At 35.0% G+C, this 18,643-nt stretch overlaps 1 long non-coding RNA gene and 1 other non-coding gene across 2 annotated transcripts in view; one reads left to right on the forward strand and one right to left on the reverse strand.

The window, feature by feature from the left end:
* The window catches only part of LOC124988182 (uncharacterized), an 80,794-nt gene that overhangs the window by 53,654 nt on the left and 8,497 nt on the right, over positions 1-18,643 (reverse strand). The window lies entirely within an intron of this gene.
* On the forward strand, positions 1,276-1,349 carry Trnae-uuc (transfer RNA glutamic acid (anticodon UUC)). The gene has a single exon. It is a non-coding gene; the product is annotated as a tRNA-Glu (tRNA).

The raw sequence follows: 18,643 nt of genomic DNA on the forward strand, positions 1-18,643 counted from the left end.
CTTAGGCAGAACTGTTTTTTCTGCTTTGTTCAAGTTTTGGTTTTAAATGGCTTTATGCAATTTTTCACCCTCAGGCAAAAGTTCATGTAGTCATTCTTAGGAAGATTTCACTTTTTCCAGATCTAGACAAGTTGAAAAATATTGGCTAAAGGTGAATAATACAAAATGTTCAAATGAAGTCCAATCTATTTGGCGACAGGTTTGTGCATATAATGAGTGAGGTTTGTCCTCTGAAGAAATTTCTCTATAGGTTAAGAATGTATTACCAAAGAAACCTGGATTCCTTCACTAATACATTATAAATGAATGAGACATTATGGGTGGGGGTGTCTGGATTTTAAACAGTCATTCATATTTTCATTCCATTCTATCTGCTGAAATAATAATTTTATAATTTATATACTTTATTATTTATTCTAAATTGGTCTTTTCATTCTTTTACAGAAGGGAAATTTATAGAACATATTCTAGTCATAATGCTTCTGGTACAAGATATTCCTGATGAATAAGTTTTAAAAAATAGTAGCTAAAATAAGCTCTTTTGTTTTAGTCACAGCTTCTAATCATCTCAGCAATTCATGGTCCTCCTTTGCACATACAATTGAAGGATGACTGGGTTACTGCTGCATTCGAATTTCATTCTGCTACCATCAACTATGCTCAAACTTTCAGTGATTCAGGTTGTAATTTCTTTGCTTTCTAATAATAGGTGGCATATTTATTTTGTGTGGAAAAGGAGAGGGGACAGTATGTCATATTGATTTTTAAAAATAGTTAGTCCTAAAGCCTTATTTGTACCACTAATATCAATTTGAAGCTATAAATGATAAAACCCAAGGAAACTTAAAGTGAGCCCAAATAAGTCCTCTTGCATTGAGCTTGTTTGACTCTTCAAGAAAATTGTGTGTTTGTCTCTCCTGTGTTCGAGAGCACCATTGTCATTATGCTTCATGGGTGCTTTTACAATCCAGTACAACCATTTTTAGGTTCTCCTACTAATGACACTTTTAATGTTTATCCTTCTACTCTCTGGAATGTTTATTTCTTAATTATATAATATACAAATAAATTCTTATAAACAATTCTAACAGGTACCTATTAACTAAGATCTCCTTAAAAGCATTTCCCCAAATTTGGTCCCTTCCTTAGAAGTAACTGCTGCTACCACTTTGAAATATATTCTTTTAAAATGTGTTCTAGGCATTTATATAACCCATAGACACACATGAACATTTATATATGCATAAAATTTGTTTGTGAAAAACATTATCGTGCTGGGGATGTAGCTCAGCTGGTAGAGTGTTTGCCTTTCAAGCACAAGGCCCTGGGTTCAATCCCCAGTACCGCAAAGAAAGAAAACAAAAACATTATCGTTATATATTGTTTTGTTACTTGCTTTTCATTTAAAATTTATTAAGTACATCCTACCATGTATTCAGGGATACCAGTTTTCAAAAATCTTTGGTCTACTTTTAAAAAAGTATGCATAGCAAAATTAGTATAAATAGGAAGTTTTTACTTACTTTTTTAGCATGAGTTTGATAGTCCCATGAGTTTTGATAAATGCATAGTCATGTAACCACCACCACAATCAAGAAATAAAACAGTTCCATAACCCACAAAAATTTCTTCTGTGTCCAATTTTAGTTAGGAGGCACTTACCCTTTCCGTAGCAATCACTCATCTGTGTTCTCGTTTCACTTTTACAACAAAGCTAAGTAAGTGGAATCATACATTTGCTTGTAAAGTCTGGCTTCATTCACTTAGCCTAGCACAGTTGCATTTCATCCATGATGTTGCATATGTTGGTAGTCTGGTTCTTTTTTTTTTAGTTGTCAATGGATCTTTATTTTATTTATTTATTTATTTATTTTTACTTTTATGTGGTGCTGAGGATTGCACCCAGTGCCTCGCACATGCTAGGCAAGCACTCTACCAGTGAGCTACAACCCCAGTCCAAGTCTGGTTCTTCTTATTGCTCAGTATTACTGTTTTATGGATATACATTGTATAAATGCTGATCCATTCATCAGCTGAAGGGCAACAGGGTTGTTTCCGGTTTTTGTTGATTATGAATAAAGCAACTATAAATATTGACTTTCGAGTTTTTGGGTATAAATATGTAGGAGGGGGAATACTATTGGAAAACATCTTTGTTGATGGTTGCATTGTACTTTAGGACTTGAGTGTATGTACATTTATTTATTTGGTCAAAATATCAAATACACTGTATCAGACAATGAGGATTTAGTGAACATCATTGGTGTTGATCCTGATCCTCATAGAATTTGTTTTTAACCAAATCTTTACAGTTATTATTGTTATTATTTGCAGTGCTGGGACGGAAACCAAGGCTTCCCACATGCTAGGAAAATACCACTGAGCTACAACCCTAGTCCCCAAATCCCTATTAACAGATATTTAAGTTACTTCTGATTTCCTTATCATAAACAATGAGTTTTTTAAATAGCTTCAATTCAGTCATTACTGATCATCTGTTATGTGCCTACCATTTTCCTAGAGGTTTTCAAGGAAAAAACTGAACATTTAAGCAGTAGTTATGTTTGGGAGAGCTGCCTAACTCTAGGGCATTATGTTACAGGTTTAATGTGAGGAACCTAGGATCATCTTTCATATTCCCAGGCTGCTGATTTTCGAACTTCAGTGGCCACCACAATGACCTACAGGGTTTGTTAAAAATACAGATCCCTAGGCCTCACTTCTGGTTCAGTAGGACTATCATGGTATCTGAGAATTTCCATTTTTAACAAGTTCCCAGGTAAAGTTAATGCTACTGGTCCCAGGAAGATACTTTGAGAAGTTTGAAAGCTATTTGGGGGAATTCCTGAGCCTGATATCTTAAATTTGGATGTTCTTTCATCTGTTAGGATTTCAGAGATCCAGAAGTTAATGATGCAGAAGAAACTATGCATGCCATTTCCTCTGTATGTTCACTGGAGACCTCTAGTATTTTAGGATTTTGTTTTCATTTCTCTGGAGTTATCTCAAGGTAGTTTCTTCCCCCAATTCTACTAGTTGGCAGGGGAACTTGTTCTCTGGCACCCTAAGCACCACCAATAGCAACAGTAGGGGATTTGGGTATGAACAGTTCTACTGAAGTGGCAGAACTCTTAATAGGAAGCTCAGGAATTGCCTCTCTGGGTTAGAGGTGGTTGGTTTGAATCTTGGATGTCCCCAAATGGCCCATGTGTTAAAGGCTTGGTTCCTAGCCCATAGTACTATTGAGAGGTGGTAGAGACTTTAGGAGGTGGGGCCTAATGGGAGGTTTTAGGTCCTTAAGCACAAGTCCTCAAAAGGATTGTGGGACACTGGTGTCTTCTTCTCTGATTTGGGGTCACCAAAAGGTGAACAATTTGCTCCACCCACCATGTACTCTCTGTCATGATGTGCTGCCTCACCATAGGCCCTAAGGCAATGAAGCCAAGTGACCATGCACTGAAACCCCTGAAACTGTTAGCCAAAATAAAACTTTCCTCTTTTTAAGATGATTATCTTCAGTATTTTTTACAGTTACTAAAAGCTAACACACTGGGTATCTTAGCTATAGGAACTTCATTGAAATTCCCAAGCATTCACCTGAGACTTTAGAAGAGCTGGGTAGGTATGGAGTGGGGAGCACGGAACATGTTTCCCCTGGCTTTGGGATGGGGGGTCTTGGGTTATGAGCTAGCTCTGATTGCTGCAGAGGCCAGGTCCCACAGGTAGAGGAGCCAGAGTTACTTCAAGTTGCAGGTGAGTGTAAAGCTAACTGCAAGAACAGCTAGCTCTATCACTAACTAGTTCTTGGAAAATTTCCTCATCTGTAAAATGAGGACAACATTCCCACCTCTTAAGATTATTGTGAGGATAAATATAGTAACACATGTAAAATACTAGTTATCGTGGAAATTGACACACAGTAGGCTGCTCTTTATCTAGTGGGAGCGTGGATCTGTGCAGGAAATTTGGTTGACTCACAAAGTATGCTTGAGTCTCTTTGGATTTATAAGGGCACTGACATTATTCCCTCTGGGAGATGAGGCAGCCAGCTTTGGGAGCCTGCTATTTAGTCTCTCACAAGCATATGCAGTCTCTGGAGGACATGTAAGATTGGAGCCTATATTAGCTGACAGGAAAACACCATGCCACACTAGCATTTGAAACCATATAGGATCAAGTACGACTATTCACTGTATGAGACTTTTTTTAGAGCTAAAAGGAACAGGGTTGATTTATTTCAACCAAATGCATTTTACAGATTATCATGGGAGGTTTTCAGTGACCTCCTAAGGGTCAGAGAACATTGTAATTTTTAAGGTTCTTAATTCTGAATGACCTTGTTTTCATCTACTTTTTCTGATATTTTTCCCTTTTGTTCTACACATAGAACTTGTGTGCTATATAGCTCCTTGTATTTTACATGTATGTCCCAAATGATGGGGAAATTTATTAACACAATTTTGTGCCTCAAAAGTCTTGTGTAGGGAAGGATTTTGGAAGAGTGGGAATTTAAGGACAAATTGGAAGAGTGAAAGTATAGGTTAGTATGCCAGAGCACTGCAGCTCATTTTTCTGCCTCCATCTGTCATTCCCAGGTATTCTAAAAGGTTGTACTGCTTATAGTTTCAGTATAAGCATTATTCCAACAACCTGATTTTAGCTTATTGAAAATTTTGTACCTATGTTTATATTCCAATTTTGTTTTAACAGTCAGGAATTTTTTTATTGTTGTCTTAGGCATGTCTTACTTAGCCAGTGAAAATGATTTTTCCCCTACATCAGAAACTTACTCAAGGAAGAAAATAATCAGAAGTTACTTTTTAAAAAGTGTGTATTATAATTATAAACTTAAACACATATTTATCTTATAAAAGGTTTCAGTTTTGTTCCTTTATTTAAGAACTTTACTTTTAAAGCATAAAAACAAACTTCACTAGCAAAGGCAGTGATAATTTCAGAGTACATTCCCATCCTCCCGCACTTCTCTACTGTCTTAAGTTCCTGCTACTCCTCCTCAGAGAGCTAAGGACCCATCACAGACATGATCCCTGTTACAGGAGATCTTGAGTTCCCAATTCCTCTCAGCAGAGGAAAATTTCAGAATGGTATATACAGGGGACACTCCGGTCTCCTCACTGCCTTTTGCAAGTTCCTGATACTTTTGCTAGGAAAAATAAGGACCTATCATCACAAACATGATGCCTATTGCAGGACAGCTTGACTCCCTATTCCTCCATCCCCAGTCTTAGTAGAAGGGAAGATGGGTGGTACTATTCCTAGTATTTTAGTTGCAAATGAGGCATTTTCTCATTGAAATAATGTAAAAAAATGGCAGGTAGATTTTCTACACTTTGATGAATTTGGTAAGTTACTGAGAGCTGGTTCAAAAAGCTAATAGTCATTTTAATATCCTTTCTATGAGAAACACGTTTGTAGGTCCAAAAATAGGCTGACCAACAACAAGCTTTTGAAATATAACCTGTCATAGAATGGGAAATGGTTGGCTATTTAGAAAATTTTGATTTACACAAATTCTTTCAAGTGTGCATTAAGCAACAAGCATTTCTTGAGCTCTGGAACGTCTGCTGCATAAACAATCATAGTAGTTGTACTAACATATCAAGAAAAGCTCAAACATAACTTGGGGGATTTCAACATACTATTTGTTTTACATTTGTATGTTTGAAAATTTTCATAATAAAACACTTTAAAAACCCTTTAAACAAAAATTTCAAAAGTCCCCAAAGGATCAACCTATGACAAAACTGAGCGGCAATGTAAGACCCCTCTAATAAAAAGTAAAAATTTGAATTTTTAATTGTATCCATAAGATAGCAAACAAACTATCAAAATATTGAGAACATTTAAAACAATGTATCTATTTTGGATTTTCCAAAATATCACATCATTGTTGCTCATAATTAAGAATGTCTTTCAAATGCCTAAGTATGACATTTTAAAAAAAATTATATAACATAAAATTAAACTAAATTGAGGAAGAGCTTCTTACTGAATTGGGGGCAAATGAAAGATCTTTAAAAATATCTGAAGAGAAAAAAAAAATATCTGAAGAGATTTAATTTTATTTTAATTAATCTTAACTAATATTTAATGATTTAACTAGTGATTAGCATTTTCAAAAGCAAACAAGCAAAATACATATTCTCATCAATTTTTAAAATAAACTGAACACTAATCATTTTTATACATTTTCATTTTATTTTTATGTACTTAAAATCCATTGTGATTAACATAAAAATTAAATTCATCTTTTTAAAAAGCATTGCTTTTTTGTATATTTATCTCTTTAAAATATAACTTCATAGAGGTCTATTAGGCTTTTTAAGGCATAATTTTATGAAATTCAGAGTTAAAGCATTTACTCTTTGGATATAAAGTCCCTAATAAATTTTCTGTAACATACTTTCATATCTTTTACAAACAAAATATTTGAAAACCCCACAATGTCATGATATAAAAGAGAGCAATAATTGCAGTAGAAAAAATAATAAATGAAATATGATATGCCTTCTGCTATGTACATATGAGTTATACAGAATAATCATTACAGCAGATGTCCTTAGAGAACAAAGGAGAACAGGAAAGTATAAAGGTGGGGAAGGCATGGAAGATATTTTCTGTTATCTTCTACTGTGTGGTCTATTCTTTAAACAAAGAAAGGTCTCCTCAAGGGCAAGTCCTGTTTCAAATGTCCCTTTACCCTCCTGACTACAGAATAATGTGTTTGTGTAGTATATGATTACACCAGACAAGACTGTGAACACATGTGATTTACTCAATGATCCTATTCTGCTTCCTTTTAAAGATAAAGAATGCATTTAAGTCGATTGTGTATGAGACTATAGTAATTCCTTAGAAGGCTCTGTTCAAACAGAATAATACTACTTTATTTTAAAATATTAAGAGCAAAGTAATTTTCTTGGGCTTCATTTTCTTTCCAGATAACATCAATTAATGCTTACATTTACTTTGCAAGAGAAAACACAACACAAGTAATTACTTTAAAATAGCTTTAATTCTTCTTTTTATAAGCAAAATATCCCCATAAAACATTCATTTTTCAAAAACTTTTATATGTAAATAACTTTAAAAATCTGAGAAAGATGGAAGAAACAACAATTAAAAACAATACAACTACCACCACAGCTCCTAACAGGAGGCCAGACCAAGACACAGAACTCATGAAAACAAGCTGCTTACATTCCCACAATACTACCCCTGGGAGGAATCTTGTCTTCTTTAACTTGGTGGGTGGCAGAGCCCATAGGAATTATTCAAACTATGAAAATCCCACAGCATGGTCACCTGTGGGAAATGAGACAGATATGACTTAAGCATAATTATTTTCTTATAAGAGTTAAGAAAACAACCTTAAATTATAAAGGTTGCATGGGTTTCAACTTTGACAGGTAGATAATTGTGTATGTATTCACCAAACATAGCATTTCCTAGCTAAAGAGGAAAACACACAATGTATACCTGCCATTTTTCTTTAAAATAATATTCTCTACAGCACTTATATTTGTTGATTATAGATACATTTAAGTGGTATTTAAAATAGTAAAAAAAAAATAGCAAATATTTGAGGGTTTACTATATGCCAGACATATTGTACTAGTTATTTCACATGGCCTGTTTCACTTACTCCTAACAATAAACCTATGAAGTAAGAATATTATTCCCATTTTACAAATAAAGAGCTAAGGCTGAAGGAAGTTAAATTACCAGACCAAGATCACACAACCAGAATTCAAAACTAGATCCTTATCTCCAGAGCTGTTAATGTTTAATTTAGCTCCAGTTCTATAACATGAAATATGATTTTAACCCCAATATTATATAGAACTATTCTTCTAGGGCTATAAATTATTAGTTTCTTTGTGAAATTTCACTTCTCTGACTCATTGTGACTGCTAGACTCTCAATCTTTCCCAATTCGTCTTCTGGTTTCAAGTGCTTTCCTGAACAGCCTGGACCCTAATCATTTCAATTATGCCTGAATCTCCTGTCCAGGGCTCTCCTGAAGTCAAATAAAGGGGTCCCTGTAACAGCAATCTCTATTCTTCCAACAAGTGAAACATTACTGCTGATTTAATCCAAGAGAAAAATCATGCTGCCTGTTTTTAACTGGACATTCACTACAGCTCAGAAATCCTTTCACTGATACTTCACAGCACCCATAACAGCTGTTCTAATTTTTTTTTCCACCACTAAATCCCCAGTGCACTCATCTATACCTCTTCAGATTGTTTTACCATAGATTTATTTTAAAAATCATCTAAAGTAAGGTTTCCAGATAAAATACAGGATCACCAGTTAAATTTGCATTTCAAATAATCAGGGAACATTATATAAGTTTGTCTCAAGTATCATTATCATAGAAATAGTTAAATGGTATTTAAGATAAAAAACAGTAAATGTACATACTTAATACTAAAAAAGAATTCAGTTTATCTGAAATTAAAGTTTAACTAGATATCCAGTATTTTAATTTGCTAAATCCAATCCAATCAAATTTCCTTCTTTCCATTCCTAAAAGTATCCTTCTTTTCAAAGGTTAATTCTCTTATCTATTGTATTAGTCAGTTTTCCATCACTATAATGAAATACCTGAGGCAATTAATATATAAAGAAAAAAAGGTTTATTTTGGTCCATGGTTATAGAGGTTCAGTCTTAAGTTCCAGCTGCCTCAATCCTCCTCTGGTGAGGATGGCACATTGTGGTTGAGGCACATGAGGGATATCATGAGACAAGAAACAGAATGAGACTGGGGTCCCACAATCTCCTTCAAAACCATGCCCCCAATGACCCACATAACTCCCATTAGATCCTGCCTCTCAAAGGTTCTATTACCTCCCAATAAGGGATCAATATTTATCACATGGACCTTTGGAGGACCTCATCCAAAGCATATCACCTATTATACTGATATTCCTCCTTACTTTCCTTTTTTCCCCATTCCATATATTCTTCACCTCTTCATGAAGACATGTCCTTTGCCATGTCACTTTGCAATTTCTCTAATGAGGTGAATTCTATTTCCCTATACCTTGAATATGTGCTTGGCCGAGTAAACTGCTTTGATCAACAAAATGAGATAGAAGTGCCAATATGTATCAGTTTAGAGTCTAGGTCTCAAGAGGATTGTGTATTTCTATTTGCCCTCTTAAACACTTACCCTGTCTCCATGAGAAAAATAAACCCAAGCAAGCCAGTCTTGGGAGGAGGGTGAGAGATAAGTTAAACAGAGTCCAGTTTAGAACAAAGCTCCTAGTAGACTTGCATATGCACAAGCAAGCCCAGCTGGACTCCGCCAACCCTAAGGAGTGTAACTACAATAGTAATTATTGTCTTTAGTGACTGTGTTTTAGAGTGTTACACAGCAAAAGTAACTGAAACATATACCTTAAAACTTGTCCTGACTTTATTATTCCAAATTTCTTATATCCTCACACTGCTACAAAAAGTATTTTTTCCCCTTAATTCCCTTGCCACTTATTTTTATTATCTGTACCAATACATATTTTTTTTCTCTATTTTCATATGAGGCAGGGTCTTTCTTGCTATGTTGCCTAAACTGGTCTCAAACTCCTGGGTTCAAGTGATGTTCCAGCCTCAGCCTCCCAAGAAGCTGGAACTTTAAGTGTGCACTACTGCGCCTGGCTCATTTACCAATTCTCATTTAATTCACACCAGAAACCTCCTAATGGTCAGTCCTATAGCTCTGGCTCTCTCCTCATTTACCTGACTGAAGATTACTTCACATCATTGTTAAGTTTTCCTCTCCTTTTTTGTACTATCCTATTCTTTATTTCATTGATTGTTCCATTTACTTTAGGGGCTCATCTTCTCACTTCCACTCTTCTGGGAGTTTACTCATTTCCCCAATGGTGAATATGATATATCTGACTCACACATCTTTATATCTATCCCTAATATCCCTTTTAAGCTCTAGTTTGGTTGGTTCTCAAACTATATTGTGCATCAGAATCACTTAGAGGGCTTGTTAATATTCAGACTGCTAGATCCCCACTCCCAAAGATTTATTAAGTCTGGGATTGGTTCTGAGAATTTGCATTTGTAACAAGTTCTCAGTGATACTGATCCTGCATCAGTGCCTATACTTTGAGAACCACACTTGTAGTTCCGTATTTCAAATTGTCTAACATTCTTTACCTCCCCATTCTCAAATATCATTTACGACGTTGATTTTTTGATCAAAAGTCCTAGGAACCAATTTGGGCCAACTACAGCAAAACCAAGAATTTATAAGGTAGCTCACAGAATCAAGGTGAAGGCTGCAGAACTATGCTCCAAGTAAGAAAGCATCCAGAAAAGAGACTATTTGACAGTAAGAGCATTGCTTTTAAGTCTGAAACCGAGTGTTTCTTAGGTTTTAAAGACCCTCTGTTTGGGTTCAAACCAGAGTCACCTATCCATTCCCTATTTGTACCTGGGGAATGATACAAAGAATTATGGTAGAAATAGTCACGAAGAACTCCTTTTACTTTCATACTATCTTAGTTTAGGTACTCCCAATCAAGCAGGTGGATTACTACAACAGTCTCCTAACTGGTTTTCTTGCTCCTAAGATATCCTCTCCACATCAAATCAGTTATCTCTTTAAGATATGATATTTTCTTCTTTGTCCGCCTGGTGCAGTATTGCTGTCTTATCTCATTTTGGGCAATAAATTACTTTTCTTTATATACAAGTGGTTGGGGTAATTTTGCCTTAGCCAATTCAAAAAGTGTGAAATAGTTTAAGACGGTAGGGAATACAGGTCATTATAAAATAAGGACTTAATCCCCTACTAACCAGGCAAAGGTCAGAAATAAGAGTGCCAAAATTTTGCATAAAGACCAGTCTTAAAGCCTTTCAGAGATTAATGTCTCTCACTAAATGGAAAACTCCCTTGTGGCAAGGACCAAGTCCTCACTATTTCCCCAGCACCAGCACAGTGCCTCACACATCAGGTACTTAATGAAATGACTCAAGTCTTCACCTCCTGGCCCTCACTACTTTGCATTACTAGTCTTCACTCTGCCTACCTTTTTTCCCACCACCAAATCCCTCCTGTATATCACTGCTAAATCAATCCAATTATTTTCTTCTCAAAACATCTGGATTCCCCAATACATGCTCACCAACTCTAAACTCTTCAGTATTCAAAGCCTTCCATGACCTAGTTCTAACCATTTTTTCTAGGATTGCTCCCACACTCTTCATACTGTCAATTAGTCTGGACAAATAAGGTTTATTTAACACAATGTAAACTTTTTGTGACTTTATTATTTCCATTTTTTGGAATGTATTCGTCCCATGGTGTTTCCCCTACCTTGATTTCAAAATCTGGTTAAGTTGCCATCTGTCAATGTTCTCCATCTTTTTCAATCTATAACTCAATACTCTGGGTTCTTGTTGATAATGCTCCCTTAGACCCCCTGCTCCTTAACTTCCTGGTTAAGAATCTTTCTATTTGAAGCTTTTGTTAATTATTCTCCTGTTTGTACATATAAATTCATAATAGTTGAACACATTATCTTAAATTATCATTATATACTTACATTATTTGTCCTGTAAATTTTAAAGACCTTAAAGAGTTTTCTGTAGTTATTCTCATCTGCAAATAACTTCTATAGTGACTTATATACAGTGGGTGACGAGCAAAATCTGTTGAGCAGATAAATAAATGAATGTATGTAATACGAATCTTGTGTTTGGGGCAGGTCCTCTTGAGGTAGACATCCAGTGGTTGTGCCAGAGATTGTGCTGGAATCAGCTGTGAAGAAGTGAGTGTAAACCAAAAACATCAGGCCAAGCAGAGATTCAAATGTCAGGAAGCCAAACATAAGCTTCAAGAGAAAAGATCCAAAACACTGAGATGAAGCATCAGGCAGAAACACAGAAGAAATAATAGTACTTGAATAACAAGCTGAAGGAGATTTGGGATGGTGGACTTCTGGGGAGGCCTGTAATAGCATATACTAAAGTGAGTGGGTTTGTTGGTAAAATGTGGTTGCCTAAGAATTGGAAGTTAGGTTGGCAGCCATTTATCATCTCTAGCAAGAAGCTCATACATGAAATAAAATATTTATAATAGCAAATATGGAGAAATTAAATAGAACCTGCTTTGAGATGTGGATTTAATTTGAATTCCATTTTCTTGCTTCTGCCCTGTCACCTAATTTGCTTCACATATTTGAACAAGTGCACATACAAATTCTAATGTATTTTTATTTCTTTAATTATACAGAAAAATGTATTTTAAAGAGATATCATAGCACCCAATTACAAATATAAAAACTCTTAACTCTTTTCTTTTTTTTGCTATAGTTTTTAGTCTTTTGATCAACCAATTGGAAAAGCAGTATTAAGAACACTATTTTTCTGCACCAACTATACATTGGCTGGAAACTGCTAAGAATTTTTCACGAAGGTTAAAAAAAACCCACATAATTATAAGAAGTGCATATTTTATTTCTGAAGGTTCTCAAGCTACAAAACAGAGCAGTTACCTTACCCTATAAAACATTTGTTTGCCTGTCAGTCTGAGAGGTTGGACTGAGCAGCTCTTTTGCCATACACAGTGTTTTCTTGCACTGATTAGTAGCAAGCATTATGGCAAAGACTAATGTCCACATGAAAAGCACAGGAAAATTCATTTTAAATCCTATTGTAAATGTCCAATAGTCCTCAGCATGAATTATAAAATAAATTGTTATTTTTGAATTAAATGTTGATTAAATTACAGTTTTAAATCATTTATTATTCTTCCTGGTATTACTAAAAGAAGGATAAACTCCTATATTAGTTTGCTTAAAAGTTAATATATTGGGCAAGCAAAATGAAAGAATAGAAGGATCACTCACAAGAAAGAAAGTGACTTGGATTCCTGAAGGGGCTTTACCCTATGGGGTCTTAGGCAAGTCATTTACCCCTTTTTTCCCCCATATTTTATTTTTTAAATATATATGCATATGTGTGTGTGTGTGTGTGTGTATGTATATGTATATTTTTTAGTTGGTGATAGGCCTTTATTTTATTTGTTAATTTATGTGGTGCTGAGAATTGAACCCAGTGCCTCACACATGCCAGGCAAGCACTCTTCCACTAAGCCACAACCTCAGCCCCAAGTCATTTACTCAAACCTCAATTTGCTTATCATAAAATATAAAGCCTTAACAGTAGTTCTTAGCAGAAAGGCTACAATGGGCTTGCCTGTGGACATTTCTGACTTAATAGATGTAAGAAGTGGGGGCCTGGGTAACTGTATCTTGACCACACCTCATAAGTGATTCTGATGCTTATTGCTGATTAAGACTCAATGGTCTAAATAATTTCTTGAATATTTTGCAATTCTAAGAGTCTACTTTTTATATCCAATCAATGGAATTTTAATAGTTCCTAGCTTTCATCATTACTCTCTTCTTGTTAATGAACAGGTATATTTTAGGAAATGCAGAGGTTGCTTCTAAATTATGAATAATAGCTTACAGTTATTGAGTGCTTACCAGTCTAAGGTATTAACTCATTTAATATATGTAATTCAATTCTCACAATAGCACTGTGAGGGAAGTACTAGTATTATCATCTTTATATAACACAAATGGGACAAATGAAGCATAGAAAGTAAGTTACCCAAAGTCATACAAGCAGGTAAGTGGGGAAACTGGGCTGCACAGCCTTAACTCTTAAAAATTACGCTATGCTGCCGTTCAAAAAACTACCTAAACATACAAACAATCACTAATCCTCACTGAAGCAGCACAGCTTTCCCTGTTACTATAGGAAAAAAGGGAAGGGTGTGTTTTTAGAAAGTTAGAAAAAAATAAGAATGGGACTAAAGGGACCTGAGCTGAAGGCCCCTGGTGCTAAATTATAACTGGAGACTACCTGAATTTATAAAGTCTCTCTACATTCATCACTATCTGTAAGAGTGATTTTCTTCAGTTGTCATTTCATCTCACATCTGGACATACTCTTTTTGACCGATCCAACATGAAATGAAAAAATATCAGAAATGTACCTTATCAGATGAATTAGATCCCCAAGTAAAACAGGAAAGTAAGCACAAAAGCTAACTGGGGTGGGGGGGAGGGAGATAAATGATAATCTAAATGATTCAGACTATATAATTAATTTGGGGTACACAAAGGACAATTTATAATAGGATAATTTATAATTTATTTAGGTATATAGTGTATGATGGGGATGGTAAAGAGCAATACATTACAAGATATAACGCTGCCCTCCCAACAGCATGGATAGAGAGGATCTAGCTGAAGTTTGTGATCGTGAATTTACAGTATTAAAAAGCCAATCTGCACTGCAGTATTTTTTCTATCTAGGTGCACTCAGCAATCTGGGTGCAAGCACCTAGTTGGATCTGGTGTTTTGTTAGGTGAGTGTGACAGAACAACAGGGGAAGAGGATTGTGGCTCCTGGCAAGAGAGTAGTAACATGATTTAATATAGAACCACAACAGGAGACAAAAGAAAGTGAAAGCAGGAGAAAGTTTTTAGAGAGAAAAAGAGATGTATATAGATTGCAGGTTCCAAGTCAGAGAAATCAGAGAAGAGTGACAGAGTGACACAGTGTAGGGAAGAACAATAGAGATGATATGTCAGTGAAATAAGAATGGTTGTACTGGGAAAAACAAGCGAAAGTTCTGGCCAGACATCATGAAGTTTGCATTTATGAAGCTATAGGTGAAACTGGGTGTATGACAAGATCTACAGTGTGGTAATAGAAGTAAATGAATGAAGGAAAGCAGAGATCACTGGTGATGAGCATGTCAAGGAACTTCTAATTTTGGGTATACAAGGGAGAATTTATGATACTATACTTTGGCTTACAGGGTATAAGGTTCAGATAGTAGACACTAATACATCACAAGGTGTAACATCTCCTTCCCAGTAGCCTTAGATGGGCTGTCTACTCAGTGATGAATTCACTCAGGATGAGTGTAGGTATTAAAGTGAGGAAGGAAGACTATAAGCCAAATGCCAAATTAAGTAATTTGTAATAAATTAAGTCTTGAAAACCCTGGATATGCTTAGTATAGAGGAACAGGTTAGAATAGGGATCCTCCTTTCTATATGACCTTTCAGTGTAAAAACTGTTCATGTTAATGCCAAAGTAAGCAGCTGCTTAACAAAAATGAGTATTGTTTCCCTTCATTCATAAGACTGAATCTTTGCTCCACTTTTCGAAAAGATTTGGCAAGAACTTCTGTTTCGCATTTTCATCCCGAGGCTAGATTTTCTCTGCTAAATATGAATGGAGAATGAAATCACCTGCTAATTCAGGCAAGAAAAATCTCAGCTCCCACTCTCGTGAATTTGTGAAAATAAATTACAACTCATTGCCCCAGTTCTGATTTGAAAACATCTGGTGAGACCACTTTTTTTTTTTAAGTGTAAAACAGATAAAGGTTTTTTATAATCTTGAAAGAACAGGGTGGCATGCTATTTCCTGACAGGATAGCCTTTACACAAAGAACCTCCACCTTCAACAAGCTGAAAATTGCTGTTACTGATGGCTTCAGAATATCACTGTCTGCCTCAGACAGTTGCATGTTTTTTTCATGTCATTCAGAAGTGGCTACATGGACACCATTTGCTCACCAAATGGTAAAATGCAGAGGGCAGGGAACAATTATTTCTGCAGTACCAACCACAATATGTCTGATACTATGTAAGGAAAAAAATGCCAAATATGATTCTTAATGTGGAGAAACTTACAACTTATTGGTCAATTGCATAATGCTTGAGACCAAAGCCATGTTGTTGTTGTTTTTTTAAGCACCACAACATCTAACATAGGACTTTAGAAATATTAAGTCAATAAAAAGTTAATAATACAAAAAACTTAGAAGTAAGTAATAAAATGCATGTTTAATATGAGTGATGAAAAACCAGTTGAACAGGAATATCATTGTAATTTATGAAACCTTATAAATGGCTATAAATATCTTACTCCTATTCTAAGTTTACAGTATTTTTTATTGCATATGTACTGACATAAGAGTGTCTCTATTCTAACTTACTAAAATCTTTAGGGAAGAAAAGAACCAGGTCAGGTTTTGCTAGAGGCAGGAACAGGAAGCTGGGTTCATCCTGTGCTAGGGCAACAAGGGTCATTGGGAAATCATCTGCATTCTTTCCCAGACAGCTAAGGAAACCAACTTTGAGCCAATACCTCTTAAGTATTCAAAACTATTATTATTATTGAATTAAGTATTCAAAATTATTATTCAACCTGTTATTGAGATTCTTTTCTCCTTGGTTTATTTGATCTCACATTATATTGTTATCCTATCATTCATCAAAAAATTATTAAGCACCTATTATGTATCAGCTATGTATTCCTTTCTATTACTCATCTGAATCTTTTATTACCTCTTCTTTCTCTACACTACCGCTCCTGCTCACCCCTCAGCTCTTTTCTTTCTATATCTATATCTATATCTATATCTATATCTATATCTTATCCTTCAGAAACTATCAATTTTCTGAGTATCTTAGAACCTTTAGATGAATGTTTTCCAACCTACATATTCTACACATCCATAAATATCCATGCCAAATGGAAGAGTAGGTTAGAGGAATCTGTAAAGTTTTAAACTTTCTGCTACTGCTATATCTCACTAATGGCTCCTTCCCAGTCTCTCTTGGTGGCATCTTTTACTTCTAGGGAAGTACTAGGTTTGAAAATTCCTCAGTGCTTTATGTCTATCTTTTCACTCTATGTGTTGTATTTAAACAAGTCCACCTCCTTCTCTCTGACAATCATGAAGCTTAAGAATGAATTTCTACTCATGTTTTTTCACATGCTTCAGGTCCTCACTGAGCCTGATGCCCCTAGATAATTTCTCTTCCTCAAATCTAAAGTCTTTTTCCTCAAAGAAACCTTTATTCCTCTACCTAGACTAGATTAGGCAATTCTGTCATGTGACTTTATTTACCCTGTCCTTTTACTTTTAAGTAATCATCATTTCAAATAACCTGTTTAGTGGCTGTTTTGTCCATTAGAACAGGGGTCAGTACACTGTGGTCCATGGATCACATCCAGCCAACAGCCTATTTTTAAAATAAAGTTTTATTGGAAACAGTGCATGGTGGCACACATCTGTAATCCTAGCAACTTGGGAGGCTGAGGCAGGAGGATCACAAGTTCAAGGCCAGACCCAACAACTTAGTAAGACCCTGTCTCAAAAAAAAAAAAAAAAAAAAAAAAAAAAAAAAAAAAAATTGGAACCCAGCCATAGTCTTGTTTATGTATGGTCTATGAATGCTTCTGCATTACAACAGAAAAAGTAAAGTAGTTTTAAGAGAGAGCTCATGGCCTGGGAAGCTTAAAATATTTGTTATCTGTCTGTTAACAAGAAGTTTGATAACCTCTGCAATAGACCATAAACTCCAGAAGGTTAAAGTCATGCTTGTGTTTTTCACTTCTATATTCCCAGCACTTAATATAATGCCTCGCACATAAATGTCTTTTGACTAACTGTATTTCAATCTCAAGCTTTAACCCATCTGGTCATAGTGAAACATACAGGATCATATGAATTGGCCTGTACTTATAACACAGACTTATAATCACTTCTTATTCATATAATGATTGTAGTATTTTAGTCCAAAGGAAACAAATAACATGCAAACAAATGGATTATTACAATGAGAGTATTTGCTATGGAAAATGTACACAGTACAATTAGATATAAAAAATAGAGTAAATAACCAAATACTAAGAGTTTGGGAAGGATTCCCTGAGGAAGTGACCTTTGAGCTAAAATCCTAAGAACAAATTAATTGGACAAAAGAGATGGGAAAAGAAGAGCAAACTAAGCAGATAAAGAATAGCACACACAATTCTCTCTTCTGTGGACAAGACACATGGTATGTACCAGTAACTGGTGTTCTTGTCAAATAATCAACTAGAGTTAAGTTTGTTAAAATATTAAGGATATTAAGAATAACATCCTAAATGAAGCAACTTTTCAACCAAAACATTCTTAGTATGGTATTTATAAAAATGTAAAATTTGAACCATTCTGTTACTATCTAACAGTGGAAAATGGTTAGGTAAACTGTTTTATGTTCACAGAGCAACAAATGAAGTCATTAAAATAATGTATATGAAAAGTTTTAATTTGCATGGGAAACTTCTGCTAAATGCAAAGTGGAAAAACTAGGACATTATTTCCATTATGTAATATACTTATGAAAAATTTTTCTATAAAGATTGAACTAAAATGTTAATCATACTGCTTCTGGGTGGCACTGAGTATTCCATACTTTCTGATGTTTTTTCATATTTTCTATGTTATGCATTTAAAACTTTAAAGTTGGAAAAATACATTTTATTGAGAAAATAAGGAAATAAAAGGAATGATCTGCATATAGATCTGAGAATACTGTTTCCTGGTCTCTGGGATGAGGATGTAGCATAAACTAGGATATAAAAGATGAAGATATTCCCCTTCTTCAAGGAGATAACAGTCTATTAGAATTACAGACAAACTAACAAATAGCTACAATAGGATAAGCATTAGAAGTATGCGCGAAAAGACCAGCGAAAACCTCAAAGTAATACCTAAATCTACTTGGAGAAATC

Source organism: Sciurus carolinensis, chromosome 7, assembly GCF_902686445.1.
Source record: "Sciurus carolinensis chromosome 7, mSciCar1.2, whole genome shotgun sequence".
In the NCBI taxonomy this organism is placed as follows: domain Eukaryota; kingdom Metazoa; phylum Chordata; class Mammalia; order Rodentia; family Sciuridae; genus Sciurus; species Sciurus carolinensis.